We start from the raw sequence: 14,396 nt of genomic DNA, 5'->3' as shown, positions 1-14,396 counted from the left end.
TGTCCCTGCAGCCGCCCTCCATTCATTTTCTATAGGGCAGGCGAAAATAGCTGGCTCGGCTATTTCCGTTGGCCCCATAGAAATGAATGGGAGTGGAGGGCCACACATGCGCGGTACGCTCCCATTCACTTCTATGGGGAGCCGGCTTGCAGGACTCCGTTCTCGATATAGATGTGGTTCCCAGTGGTGGGACCCGCACCTATAAGACAATGGCATTGTCCATGACGAGACAACCCCTTTAAGTTTTTGTTTAATTTTAGGTGTCTTTAATCACGGATGACAGAAGAGTGTGATAATAATAATCTTTATTAATATGGCGCCAACTAGAGATGAGCAAAGCGAGTTTCGGATGCTACATCTGAAGCCGATTCGCAAATAAATTTGTTATTATACTGTACGGAAATTCGTCTCCGTACAGTACTAGAATGTATGGTCTCCGATGCCAACCTACCGTTCCATTAGATCAGGAGACTGGGACCCCAGATTCTCAAGACTGGCGAGGGTCCTGGCCAAGGGACCGCCGGTGATCAGTTAGTTGTCCCCTATGGATAGGCGATAACTTCTAAACTTGGCACAACCACGTGCAATGGAACGTATGAAATCCACAACAACTCGGCACAATATCTGCGGCAGACTCTGCATGCCAGACGTGCGGACTTTGTGGTGCATTCGCTTGTGGTGTACAATTACGCCACATGAATCCACCCTTAGTCATAATGAAATGCAATGGATCATTCCTAATCTGAAACACTAAAGGAAAGAAACTGAAGAAAATATAAATGTTCCTCTTCAGCGACTGATCACACTAGTATGGCTCTGGGCCCCAGCAAGAACTAGGGCCCCTTGCACACGGCCGATTTCTTCCGAATGGCATCCCTTTTTATAACTGATCACCTGGATAGCAATAGAGCCAATGCATTTCCATGGCATAATGTTAGCCAGTTATTTAACGGATCCGTGTGTCCGTCCGTTAACCGAATACTCTCGGATTCAACTTTGACACAAAAAACGGATACAGATAAGACCCAAAACTGAAACTGAAACCATACTGGTTGCTCTCCAGACTTGTGTTCTAGTCGCCGTACTTCTGGAGCATCTAGAAGATCAGTACAACATAAGAGTCCAAAGAAAAGAATACAATTACGTATTTACTAAAACAGACAATCAGAAGCTGGTGATGGGACCTCTTTGCTGGTTTTTCTGGTGAATAAAAAAAAATCAATAAAAATCTGTAAAAAGGATCCCTTTAAGTATATGCTAAATACTAACTATACTGTAAATCCTATGCAGTCTGCACGGATCATGTTACTGGCGGATCTTTCACAGAACTGCCAATATTTTTTTGTAGGCCGTCCACATAAAGGGGGGTTATTTATTGAAGCGCTATGACAAGAAAATCAATGTTGTAGTCATTAAAGTGAATGTGTCACATTTAAGAAGCGAGAAGTAATTAAAGGCCAGTTATCAGACAGTCTCCCGGTCTGATTCTTACCGTTCTGCTTTAGACTCACTTGAAGGTTTTTTTGGGGGATTATTAAATTAACGACCGATTGTCAGAATAGTCATCAATATGAGATTGGCGGGGGTCTGACTCCCGGGACTCCCGCCGATCAGCTGTTTGATGAGACCACAGCGCTCTGGTGAGTACCATGGTGTCCTCGCTGCTTACCAAGCACAGCGCCGTCCATTTGATAGTGGTTGTGCTTGGTATCGCAGCTCGGCTCATTGACTTGAATGGGAAGGAGCTGGGCTGAGGCCAGTTGACAGATGAATGTGATATCACATATCCTAGGAGGAGGCCTAAGGCCCCTTTCACACGAGTGATTATTCCGTGCAGGTGCAATGCGTGATGCACGGCATCTGTGTGCACTGAAAATCGAAAGCGCGTGCTTCCGGTGGTGCCCCGGCTCCTCCGATTGCTGCATGGAGGAGCATGTGTGCATCAGACCCTGTCTTTGTGAGTGACAGGAGGCTGCTGCATAGTATTTCCTATGGAGCCCTTGCCTGTAATAGGGCTCCATAAGAAACAAGCAATTTTCTCATAGACTACATAGAACTACATTTTTTTTTTTTAAATACACATTATGGGTGTCGCGGTGTGCGAAAACGCCCATAGTATAGAAATATATTCCCTATACGGCAAACAGCAAAACGGAAAAAAGCATCCAAATGGGCGATTTGGCGTTTTTGGTCGCTTCATTTTCTACAAGTGATCAAAAAGTCATACACACCCCAGAATGGTATCAATGAAAAATTCAGATCACCCCGCAAAAAATGAGCCCCCATACAGCTCCATACACATAAATTACAAAAAGTTATAGGGGTCAAAATATGGCGACAAAAAAATAAAACAGATTTTTTCCCACTTTTTAATTTTGTTATCACAAAAAAATATATACATATAAAGGTATCGCCGGATTCGTACTGACCTGTAGAATAAAAGTAACCAGTCAGTTTTATCATATATCGAACGTTGTAAGTAAAAAACCCGTAAAACTGTGGTGGAATTGCTTTTAGATTTTTTTTCCCGCTTCCTACTACATCATATGCAATATTAAATGGTGGTGTTGCAAAGTACAACTTGTCCCGCAGAAATCGGGACAAAAATGGGAAAAAAATAAAAACAGACAATTTGCCATTATTTGTCACTTCAACTACCAATAATTTTTTTAAATAAAAAGTGATCAAAAGGTCGCATACACTTCAAATTCCTCAAAGGCTTTCATTTTTTTTTTCAGTATTAAAACGCAAGTAAGATTATATAAGATTATATCGTTGTAACCATACTGACCTGGAGAATCAAGATAACAGGTCAATTTTACCATATAGTGTAAAAAAAAAAACCTTTATCAGAATTGCGTTTTTTTTTTGGCTTCATACTACATGCTATGGAACCATAAATAGTGCCATTAGAAAGTACAACTTGTCCTACAAAAAAATAAGCCCTCGTAAGACTATGTGACTGGAAAAATAAAAAAGTTGGGAAGTAGGAGAAGACAGGGAGTGAAAACCGAAAATGCAAAAGTGGAAAATCTCAGGGTCCTGAAGTGTAACGGCCGTTTAATTTTTTATACCCTGGTATAGTACAATACCTGAGTGTCGGAGAGAGCACTGGGAGAAGGAGCACAGCCCTGAGTGCAGGGGAGAGCACTGGGAGGAGGAGCACTGGGAGGAGGAGCACAGCCCTGAGTGTCGGGGAGAGCAGTGGGAGGAGGAGCACAGCCCTGAGTGTCGGGGAGAGCACTAGGAGGAGGAGAACAGCCCTCAGTGCAGGGGAGAGCACTGGGAGGAGGAGCATAGCCCTCAGTGCAGGGGAGAGCACTGGGAGGAGGAGCACAGCCCTGAGTGCCGGGGAGAGCACTGGGAGGAGGAGCACAGCCCTGAGTGCCGGGGAGAGCACTGGGAGGAGGAGCACAGCCCTGAGTGCAGGGGAGAGCACTGGGAGGAGGAGAACAGCCCTGAGTGTCGGGGAGAGCACTGGGAGGAGGAGCACAGCCCTGAGTGTCGAGGAGAGCACTGGGAGGAGGAGCACAGCCCTGAGTGCCGAGGAGAGAACTGCGAGGAGGAGCACAGCCCTGAGTGTTGGGGAGAGCACTGGGAGGAGGAGCACAGCCCTGAGTGCCGGGGAGAGCACTGGGAGGAGGAGCACAGCCCTGAGTGCCGGGGAGGGCACTGGGAGGAGGAGCACATCCCTGAGTGCAGGGGAGAGCACTGTGAGGAGGAGCACAGCCCTGAGTGCCGAGGAGAGAACTGCGAGGAGGAGCACAGCCCTGAGTGTTGGGGAGAGCAGTGGGAGGAGGAGCACAGCCCTGAGTGCCGAGGAGAGAACTGTGAGGGGGAGCACAGCCCCGAGTATTGGGGAGAGCAGTGGGAGGAGGAGCACAGCCCTGAGTGCCGAGGAGAGAACTGCGAAGAGGAGCACAGCCCTGAGTGTTGGGGAGAGCACTGGGAGGAGGAGCACAGCCCTGAGTGCCAGGCAGAGCACTGGGAGGAGGAGCACAGCCCTGAGTGATGGGGAGATCACTGGGAGGAGAAGCACAGCCCTGAGTGTCGGGGAGAGCACTGGGAGGAGGAGCACAGCCCTGAGTGCCGGGGAGAGCACTGGGAGGAGAAGCACAGCCTTGAGTGCCGGGGAGAGCACTGGGAGGAGGAGCACAGCCCTGAGTGCAGGGGAGAGCACTGGGAGGAGGAGCACAGCAGTGAGTGCAGGGGAGAGCACTGGGAGGAGGAGCACAGTCCTGAGTGATGGGGAGATCACTAGGAGGAGAAGCACAGCCCCGAGTGTCGGGGAGAGCACTGGGAGGAGGAGCACAGCCCTGAGTGCCGGGGAGAGCACTGGGAGGAGGAGAACAGCCCTGAGTGCAGGGGAGAGCACTGGGAGGAGGAGAACAGCCCTGAGTGCAGGGGAGAGCACTGGGAGGAGGAGAACAGCCCTGAGTGCAGGGGAGAGCACTGCGAGGAGGAGCACAGCCCTGAGTGTTGGGGAGAGCAGTGGGAGGAGGAGCACAGCCCTGAGTGCCGAGGAGAGAACTGTGAGGGGGAGCACAGCCCCGAGTATTGGGGAGAGCAGTGGGAGGAGGAGCACAGCCCTGAGTGCTGAGGAGAGAACTGCGAAGAGGAGCACAGCCCTGAGTGTTGGGGAGAGCACTGGGAGGAGGAGCACAGCCCTGGAGTGCCAGGCAGAGCACTGGGAGGAGGAGCACAGCCCTGAGTGATGGGGAGAGCACTGGGAGGAGAAGCACAGCCCTGAGTGTCGGGGAGAGCACTGGGAGGAGGAGCACAGTCCTGAGTGATGGGGAGATCCACTGGAGGAGAAGCACAGCCCGAGTGTCGGGGAGAGCACTGGGAGGAGGAGCACAGCCTGAGTGCCGGGGAGAGCACTGGGAGGAGGAGAACAGCCCTGAGTGCAGGGGAGAGCACTGGGAGGAGGAGAACAGCCCTGAGTGCAGGGGAGAGCACTGGGAGGAGGAGAACAGCCCTGAGTGCAGGGGAAGCACTGGAGAGGAAACAGCCCTGAGTGCAGGGGAGCGCACTGGAGGAGGAGCACAGCCCTGACGGGGAGAGCACTGGGAGGAGGAGCACAGCCCTGAGTGCAGGGGAGAGCACTGGGAGGAGGAGCACAGCCCTGAGTGCAGGGGAGAGCACTGGGAGGAGGAGCACAGCAGTGAGTGCAGGGGAGAGCACTGGGAGGAGGAGCATAGCCCTGAGTGCCGGGGAGAGCACTGGGAGGAGAAGCACAGCCTTGAGTGCCGGGGAGAGCACTGGGAGGAGGAGCACAGCCCTGAGTGCAGGGGAGAGCACTGGGAGGAGGAGCACAGCAGTGAGTGCAGGGGAGAGCACTGGGAGGAGGAGCACAGTCCTGAGTGATGGGGAGATCACTGGGAGGAGAAGCACAGCCCCGAGTGTCGGGGAGAGCACTGGGAGGAGGAGCACAGCCCTGAGTGCCGGGGAGAGCACTGGGAGGAGGAGAACAGCCCTGAGTGCAGGGGAGAGCACTGGGAGGAGGAGAACAGCCCTGAGTGCAGGGGAGAGCACTGCGAGGAGGAGAACAGCCCTGAGTGCAGGGGAGAGCACTGCGAGGAGGAGCACAGCCCTGAGTGTTGGGGAGAGCAGTGGGAGGAGGAGCACAGCCCTGAGTGCCGAGGAGAGAACTGTGAGGGGGAGCACAGCCCCGAGTATTGGGGAGAGCAGTGGGAGGAGGAGCACAGCCCTGAGTGCCGAGGAGAGAACTGCGAAGAGGAGCACAGCCCTGAGTGTTGGGGAGAGCACTGGGAGGAGGAGCACAGCCCTGAGTGCCAGGCAGAGCACTGGGAGGAGGAGCACAGCCCTGAGTGATGGGGAGATCACTGGGAGGAGAAGCACAGCCCTGAGTGTCGGGGAGAGCACTGGGAGGAGGAGCACAGTCCTGAGTGATGGGGAGATCACTGGGAGGAGAAGCACAGCCCCGAGTGTCGGGGAGAGCACTGGGAGGAGGAGCACAGCCCTGAGTGCCGGGGAGAGCACTGGGAGGAGGAGAACAGCCCTGAGTGCAGGGGAAAGCACTGGGAGAAGGAGAACAGCCCTGAGTGCAGGGGAGAGCACTGGGAGGAGGAGAACAGCCCTGAGTGCAGGGGAGAGCACTGGGAGGAGGAGAACAGCCCTGAGTGCAGGGGAGAGCACTGGGAGGAGGAGCACAGCCCTAAGTGTCGGGGAGAGCACTGGGAGGAGGAGCACAGCCCTGAGTGCCGAGGAGAGAACTGCGAGGAGGAGCACAGCCCTGAGTGTTGGGGAGAGCACTGGGAGGAGGAGCACAGCCCTGAGTGCCGGGGAGAGCACTGGGAGGAGGAGCACAGCCCTGAGTGCAGGGGAGAGCACTGGGAGGAGGAGCACAGCCCTGAGTGCAGGGGAGAGCACTGGGAGGAGGAGCACAGCAGTGAGTGCAGGGGAGAGCACTGGGAGGAGGAGCATAGCCCTGAGTGATGGGGAGATCACTGGGAGGAGAAGCACAGCCCTGAGTGTCGGGGAGAGCACTGGGAGGAGGAGAACAGCCCTGAGAGCAGGGGAGAGCACTAGGAGGAGGAGCTAAGCCCCGAGTATTGGGGAGAGCAGTGGGAGGAGGAGCACAGCCCTGAGTGCCGAGTCGAGAACTGCGAGGAGGAGCACAGCCCTGAGTGTTGGGGAGAGCAGTGGGAGGAGGAGCACAGCCCTGAGTGCTGAGGAGAGAACTGCGAGGAGAAGCACAGCCCTGAGTGTCGGGGAGAGCACTGGGAGGAGGAGCACAGCCCTGAGTGCCGGGGAGAGCACTGGGAGGAGGAGCACAGCCCTGAGTGCAGGGGAGAGCACTGGGAGGAGGAGCACAGCCGTGAGTGCAGGGGAGAGAGAGCATTGGGAGGAGGAGCACGGCCCTGAGTGTCGGGGAGAGCACTGGCAGAAGGAGGTTAGCCCTGAGTGCCGGGGAGAGCACAGCCCTGAGTGCTGAGTGCCGGGGAGAGCACTGGGAGGAGGAGCACAGCCCTGAGTGCCGGGGAGAGCACTGGGAGGAGGAGCACAGCCCTGAGTGCCGGGGAGAGCACTTGGAGGAGGAACACAGCCCTGATTGCCGGGGAGAGCACTGGGAGGAGCAGCAGAGCCCTGAGTGCCTGGGCTCGGGTATAAAATGGAGGGCTGCTTTAGATGCTGCTTTCTCCTGAATGGTAGAAGCTAGATATATGCAACTGACATTCCAGACTTTCATACAAGACCAGCTAAAGTCCAAGCAACAGAGGAGAAATCACTGTTAGAAATCGAGTCGGAAATAATCGCGGGTAAAATCTGCTTTTATTTTCACTTTCCGCTGCATCACGATTTCTATCACTGATATCTTCCCCTGTTCTGAACATATTGCTGTCATTCTGGTATTGTCTGAAAGCTTGGAATGCCACCTTTCAAAGATTACAAGAAGCTGGTACCAAACTCTCTCTAGCTGGTACCATACCAGAGATATGAGCAGCTAAAGCAGCCCCCCCCCCCCCCCCCTCCAGCCGTCAGTGTGGAGGAGAATGAGGGAGCAGCTGCAGAGCTGACAGGAGGAGAGAAAGATATAATTTTTTAAATAAAAATGTAGAAATGCAACATTATCATCAGTGTAGTGACCCACATAATAAAATTATGCTATTTTTACCAAACAATAAACCCACAAAATAATGTAAAAATTGCTTTTTTTTTTATCTTTCCCTCTAAAAATAAAATAATAAAAGTTATTAAATACACAAAAAAAATACCCCAAAAGGGTTCCTAAAAAAACTTTTAATGTGACTATTAAGAGGCTAAAACAAATTCTTACTGATTTCATGTAATTGCAGGGCTTGTCTCTGGTTAGCTGTATGTGAGAGGATTCACACTGCTCTGGGGTAGTGGGAGAGGTTATCTGCATTCAGATTGGTCTTGTCTGTCTCTGGTTAGCTGTATGTGAGAGGATACACACTGCTCTGGGGTAGTGGGGGAAGTTATCTGCATTCTGATTGGTCCTGCTAGTTCATGTGAGGAGAGCAAGGGGTTATGGGAAGTGAGGGAAATACAGGATGGCCTCAAGGACAGGGCAAAGATCACCACAGGAAGTGCAGCAGCAGGGGCCATTTTAGGAAGATGCTGAAATAGTGGCACAGAGAAATAGGGTTGCTAAGGGCTGAATATAGACATCAGGAAGGTGAAATTAACTGAAAAATAAAGCTTTGTGAATATCTTCCCTTCAGCATCACATATGTTAGGAATTTTATTTTTGGTAGTTAAATGGCAGTTACACTTTAAATGAATAAATTACAAGTTATACTGAATCTTTTCCCACAAAACTACACATCAATCTGCTCAGCTCCTCCTGCTCTATTACCTGCCCCCTGCATCCTTCACAATGACAGGCTCCCTTTTAGTGAGTGCAAAGCAGAACAGTTAGGCCCCTTTCACACGGGCGAGTTTTCCGTGCGGGTGCGATGCGTGCGGTGAACGCATTGCACCCGCACTGAATCCTGACCCATTCATTTCTATGGGGCTGTGCACACGAGCGGTGATTTTCACGCATCACTTGTGCGTTGCGTGAAAATCGCAGCATGCTCCTCTTTGTGCGTTTTTCACGTAACGCAGGCCCTATAGAAATGAATGGGGTTGCGTGAAAATCGCATGCATCCGCAAGCAAGTGCGGATGCGGTGCGATTTTCACGCATGGGTTCTAGGTGACAGTCTATTCACTGTATTATTTTCCCTTATAACATGGTTATAAGGGAAAATAATAGCATTCTGACTACAGAATGCTTAGTATAATAGTGCTGGAAGGGTTAAAAATAATAAAAAAGTTAACTCACCTTCTCCTCTTGTTAGCGTAGATGCCGGTCTGTTCTTTAGCTGTGGCTAAAGGACCTTTGATGACGTCAGATCACATGCTCCATCACCATGGTGATGGACCATGTGATTGGAGCATGTGATCTGACATCACCTCAGGTCATTCAGTCCACAGCTAAAGAACAGACCGGCATCTACGCTAACAAGAGGAGAAGGTGAGTTAACTTTTTTATTATTTTTAACCCTTCCAGCACTATTATACTATGCATTCTGTAGTCAGAATGCTATTATTTTCCCTTATAACCATGTTATAAGGGAAAATAATACAATCTACAGAACATCAATCCCAAGCCCGAACTTCTGTGAAGAAGTTCGGGTCTGGGTACCAAACATGCGCGACTTTTCTCACGCGAGTGCAAAACGCATGACAATGTTTTGCACTCGCGCGGAAAAATCGTGCATTTTCCCGCAACGCACCCGCCTCTTATCCGGGCAAAAAACATGACGCCCGTGTGAAAGAGGCCTAAGAAGCAGACCCTGAGACTGTCTGATAAGTGACCTTTAAGATCTTCTCACTATTTCTATCAGTGAGTGGGATGACAATAGACAGAGTGGAGGGAAGGCCTAGATCAGTGATGGCGAACCTATGGCACGGGTGCCAGAGGCGGCACTCAGAGCCCTCTCTCTGGGCACCCGCACCCTGGAGAAAGTCTATGGTGTACCAATATGCCTTAGACTTTTCTTGCCATTCATCAGCGCAGGGCGCACTATGAACAGCACAGGCAGCACATTGAATGTAGGCAGGTTATTATAGCTAAATGATAAAGTACATGGAAGATATATGATATTGGTGTTCAGGTAAATTGCTGTGTTGGCACTTTGCGATAAATAAGTGGGTTTTGGGTTGCAGTTTGGGCACTCGGCCTCTAAAAGGTTCACCATCACTGGCCTAGATCATGTTTTATAAAATTTCCCAGGTATTCACCATTCAGTATGAGTAGTTCTAGATAATAAGATCAAATCTTTAGAAAGGACAAAATAAAAATAATAAAAAATAAAAACAAACATAAAACAAAAAACAAAAATAAAAACAACCGACGACTCCATTCACACGTTTGGTAAATTGACATTTCCATTGACAGTCCCTGTCAATGGAAATGTCAATTTACCAAACGTGTGAATGGAGTTGTCGGTTTTCCTTTTCATACAGAGGTGACACTGGCACTACAGGGCAATTTTAGAATAAAATAAAAAAACACTGGTGGAAAGGAAAACGGGCTTACTTGACCAAAGCAGCCAATCAAATTCCACCTTTCAGGCCCATCCCTGACCATACCTTGTAGATGAATGTCGATGAACGACCTAAGGAAAGAAGGGTGGGAAAGGTTGAATTTCAACATGCCTGGTCCTTTTATTCTCAGGCCTCTTTTCCACCTGTGTGCACCCCGTGGTCGTGCTGCAGGCCGCAATGCACGAGCAGTCCGTGGGGCAGCCGCAGCGGACCCATTTACTTTAAATGGGTCCGCGATCCAGCCGTTCCGCAAAAGAGATAGGACATGTTCTATCTTTTTGCGGAACTGAAGTACGGGACGAAACCCTACGGAAGCACTCCGTAGTGCTTCCGTAGGGTTCTGTTCCGTGCTTCCGTTCTGCACCATTCCGCATCTCCGGATTTGCGGACCCATTGAAATGAATGGGCCCGCATCCGTGATGCGGAATGCCCACTGAACGGCACCCGTGTATTGCAGATCCGCAAGTGCGGTCTGCAATACTGCAACGGGGGGCAGATGCCCGTGGGAAAGAGGCCTCAGGCAGATAAGCCACCAACAGAGTTGTCTGGGTGCGTTTTACTCAACTGTTTAAGGTTGTTGTCCACTTTTTCTATATTGATGACCTATCCCGGCCAGCGACCGCACATGCCCTCTTGAATTCAGCTGCTGTGGCCCACATATCACCTCCTAGGCCTCCTGCTCCATAGACAACTGGAGGAGGAGGACAGAAGATGGAAGCGATTGATGGCCACCACAGAGGGCCAGTATATTGTGCTTCACTGTGTCATTTGGTTTTGCTGGGATGGTATTTTGCACTATGGTATTGCTGACCCCGCCTACTTGTGTTGCCCCGCCTTCTGCTAATTTGGACCTGCCTATAAAATAGGGCCACTTTTAGGTTTTTTTTCCAGGGCCACTTTAAGTTCCCAGTCCCCCCCTGGAGCAGTGTACTTACAGCTCGGCCGTCCCATTCACTTCAATGAGCCGGCTCCATCCATTCAAGTGAATACTACAAGGCCGACCCATAGAAGGGAATGGGACTCAACAGACTGCCAGTCAGTTTTACACTGACAGAATACACTGCCATACAGGAATACTGCAGTGTATTAGGTAAGAAATCAAAGGACTTCATGTTCAAGTTCCTCTAATGGGAATAAAAAAAATGAATAAATAAAAAATGAAGCTACCAAAAAATCCCACGCTTTTTTTTTTTTAAGAGAAAAATAAATATTATGTTTTATTCTAGAAAAAACTGCACACAGTTGGTATTTTCACATCCATAATGACCTGTACTGAGAAATTAACACTTTGTTTATATGAATCCAGAACAGTTGTTTTAGATTTATTCCACCTCCCAAAAACTGGCACAAACTTTCCTGCATAAGGCCTAGTTCACACAAACGTTTTTATTTGCGAGTGTACAGGCCATTTTGGTGTTCCGTATAGGGTCCGTATACGGTACCATTCATTTTAATGGTTCCGCAAAAAAAACGGAATGTGTTCCGTATGCATTCCGTTTCCTTATTTCCGTTCCGTTGAAAGATAGAGCTTGTCCTATTATTGCCCGCAAATCACGTTCCGTGACTCCATTCAAGTCAATGGGTCCGGAAAAAAAAAAAAACTGAACACATATGGAAATGCATCTGTATGTCTTCCATATCCGTTCCGTTTTTGCGGAACCATCTATTGAAAATGTTATGCCCAGCCCAATTTTTTCTATGTAACTACTGTATACTGTATATGCCATACGGAAAAACGGAACAGAAACGGAAACACAACGGAAACAAAAAACAGAACAATGGATCTGTGAAAAACGGACCGCAAAACACTGAAAAGGCCATACGGTCGTGTGCAATAGGCCTAAGAGCTCTTCTAAAATATAAAAGCATCCTTTTATGCGGAAGTCCACAAGAACAGGGTGTATATCCATCTTACAGACGATCTCGGCGGGGGAGGTTAGGGGCACAGGTGTCTTGAGTTTACCCTGTCCACCCTCCTCCCCAGTGAAGTAAGTCCATGGACTCACCTGGTCTTTTTTTTTTTTTTTATCATGTGAGTTTTTTTATATGTGATCACTGTTTCGTCTCAGCCATGCCATCGTTTTTTTTTTGCGGATCCATTGTAACAATGCCTAAAATGGACAAGAATAGGACATGTTCTATTTTTTTTTGCGGGGCTACGGAACGGACATACAGATGCGGATAGCACACGGTGTGCTGTCCGCATTTTTTGCGGACCCATTGAAATGAATGGATCCGCATCCTATCCGCAAAAAAACAAACAAAAAAAAACACGGAACGGACACTGAAACAAAATACGTTTGTGTGCATGAGGCCTAAGTCAATGGGTCCGCAAAAAAAAAGGAACGTCTTTCGTATCCGTTCTGTTTTTGCGGAACCATCTATTGAAAATGTTTTGCACAGCCCAATTTTTTCTATGTAATTACTGTATATGCCATACAGAAAAACGGAACGGAACCACTACTGAAACAAAAAAATGAAAAAACGGAATCTGTTAAAAACGGCCCGCAAAACACAGAAAAAGGGCTTGTTCACACAACCGTATGGCTTTTTCAGCGTTTTGTGGGCCGTTTTTAACGGATCCGTTTTCAGTTTTTTGTTTCAGTAGTGTTTCCGGTTCCGTCTTTCCATGTGGCATATACAGTAATTACATAGAAAAAATTGGGCTGGGCATAACATTTTCAATAGATGGTTCCGCAAACACAGAACGGATACGGAAGACATACGGAGTGCATTCCGTTTTTTTTTTTTTTATGAACAATTGAAAGGAATGGTTCCTTATAAGGAACTTAAAAAAACGCCCGTATACAGAACGCAAAAAACGTTTGTGTGAACGAGCCCAAAGCCATACAGTCTGCGGTTTGCGGGCTATTTTTGCGTTTCGTATACGGAAACCATTTATTTCAATGGTTCCACAAAAAAAACGGAATGTACCCCGTATGCATTCCGCTTCCGTATTTCCATTCTGTTGAAAGATAGAACATGTCCTATTATTGCCCGCAAATCACGTTCCACGGCTCCATTCAAGTCAATAGGTCCGGAAAAAAACTGAACACATACGGAAATGCAACCGTACGTCTTCTGTATCCGTTCCGTTTTTGCGGAACCATCTATTGAAAATGTTATGCCCAGCTCAATTTTTTCTATGTAACTACTGTATACTGTATATGCCATACGGAAAAACGGAACAGAAACGGAAACACAACGGAAACAAAAAACGGAACAATGGATCCGTGAAAAACGGACCGCAAAACACTGAAAAAGGCCGAATGCACTCGGTCGTACCAGTGTATTACTGTACTGCAGCGGCGGCACGAAACGCACGGCATCATAGCAAACAATGACGCCGTGCGCTCCTGCTCTCAGCAGGATGCCAGGCCGGGATACCACGGACTACTCACGTCCGTGTTTCACGGCCGGGTGCATTTGGCCAAAGTCATACGGTCGTGTGAACGAGCCCTAAGGCCTAGTTCACACGACCGTATGGCTTTTATTGTTTTTTGCGGTCCGTTTTTCACGGATCCGTTGTTCCGTTTTTAAGTACCGTTGTGTTTCCGTTTCCTTTCCGTTCCGTTTTTCCGTATGGCATATACAGTATACAGTAATTACATAGAAAAAATTGGGCTGGGCATAACATTTTCAATAGATGATTCAGAAAAAATGGAACCGAAACGGAAGACATACGGATGCATTTCCGTATGTGTTCCGTTTTTTTTGCGGACCTATTGACTTGAATGGAGCCACGACCCGTGATTTACGGCCAAATATAGGACAAGCTCTATCTTTCAACGGAACGGAAAAACGGAAATAAGGAAACGGAATGCATACGGAACACATTCAGTTTTTTTTTGCGGAACCATTAAAATGAATGGTACCGTATACGGAACACAAAAAAACGGCCCGTACACCCGCAAAAAAAACGTTCGTGTAAACTAGGCCTAAGGGTGAGATCTGCTACAAAACCGCATCTAATCCGCAATTAGAAATAGCAGAAACGCACTTTAATCAGCACATACATTTGTGCGGATCTTACGTGCGTTTACTCGCACTTGTTTGCAGAAGGCCGTAGAGTACACGCATCCGGGTAGTGTAGTTTATGCACATTTTGCACATGGATTTTTGTCGCAGATTGGCTACACTCACACGACCGCATGTGTTTTGCGGATGACGTCCATATGGCATCCGTTTTTTTTTTTTTTTGCGGATCATTATCACAATGCCTATTCTTGTCCATAAAACAGACAAGAATAGGACATGTTCTATTTTTTTGTGGGGCTAGGGAACGGACATACGGATGCGGACAGCACACAGTTTG

This window comes from Bufo gargarizans, chromosome 2 (genome assembly GCF_014858855.1).
Source record: "Bufo gargarizans isolate SCDJY-AF-19 chromosome 2, ASM1485885v1, whole genome shotgun sequence".
NCBI classification, from domain to species: Eukaryota; Metazoa; Chordata; class Amphibia; order Anura; family Bufonidae; genus Bufo; species Bufo gargarizans.
Note: the sequence above shows the minus strand (reverse complement) of the source record.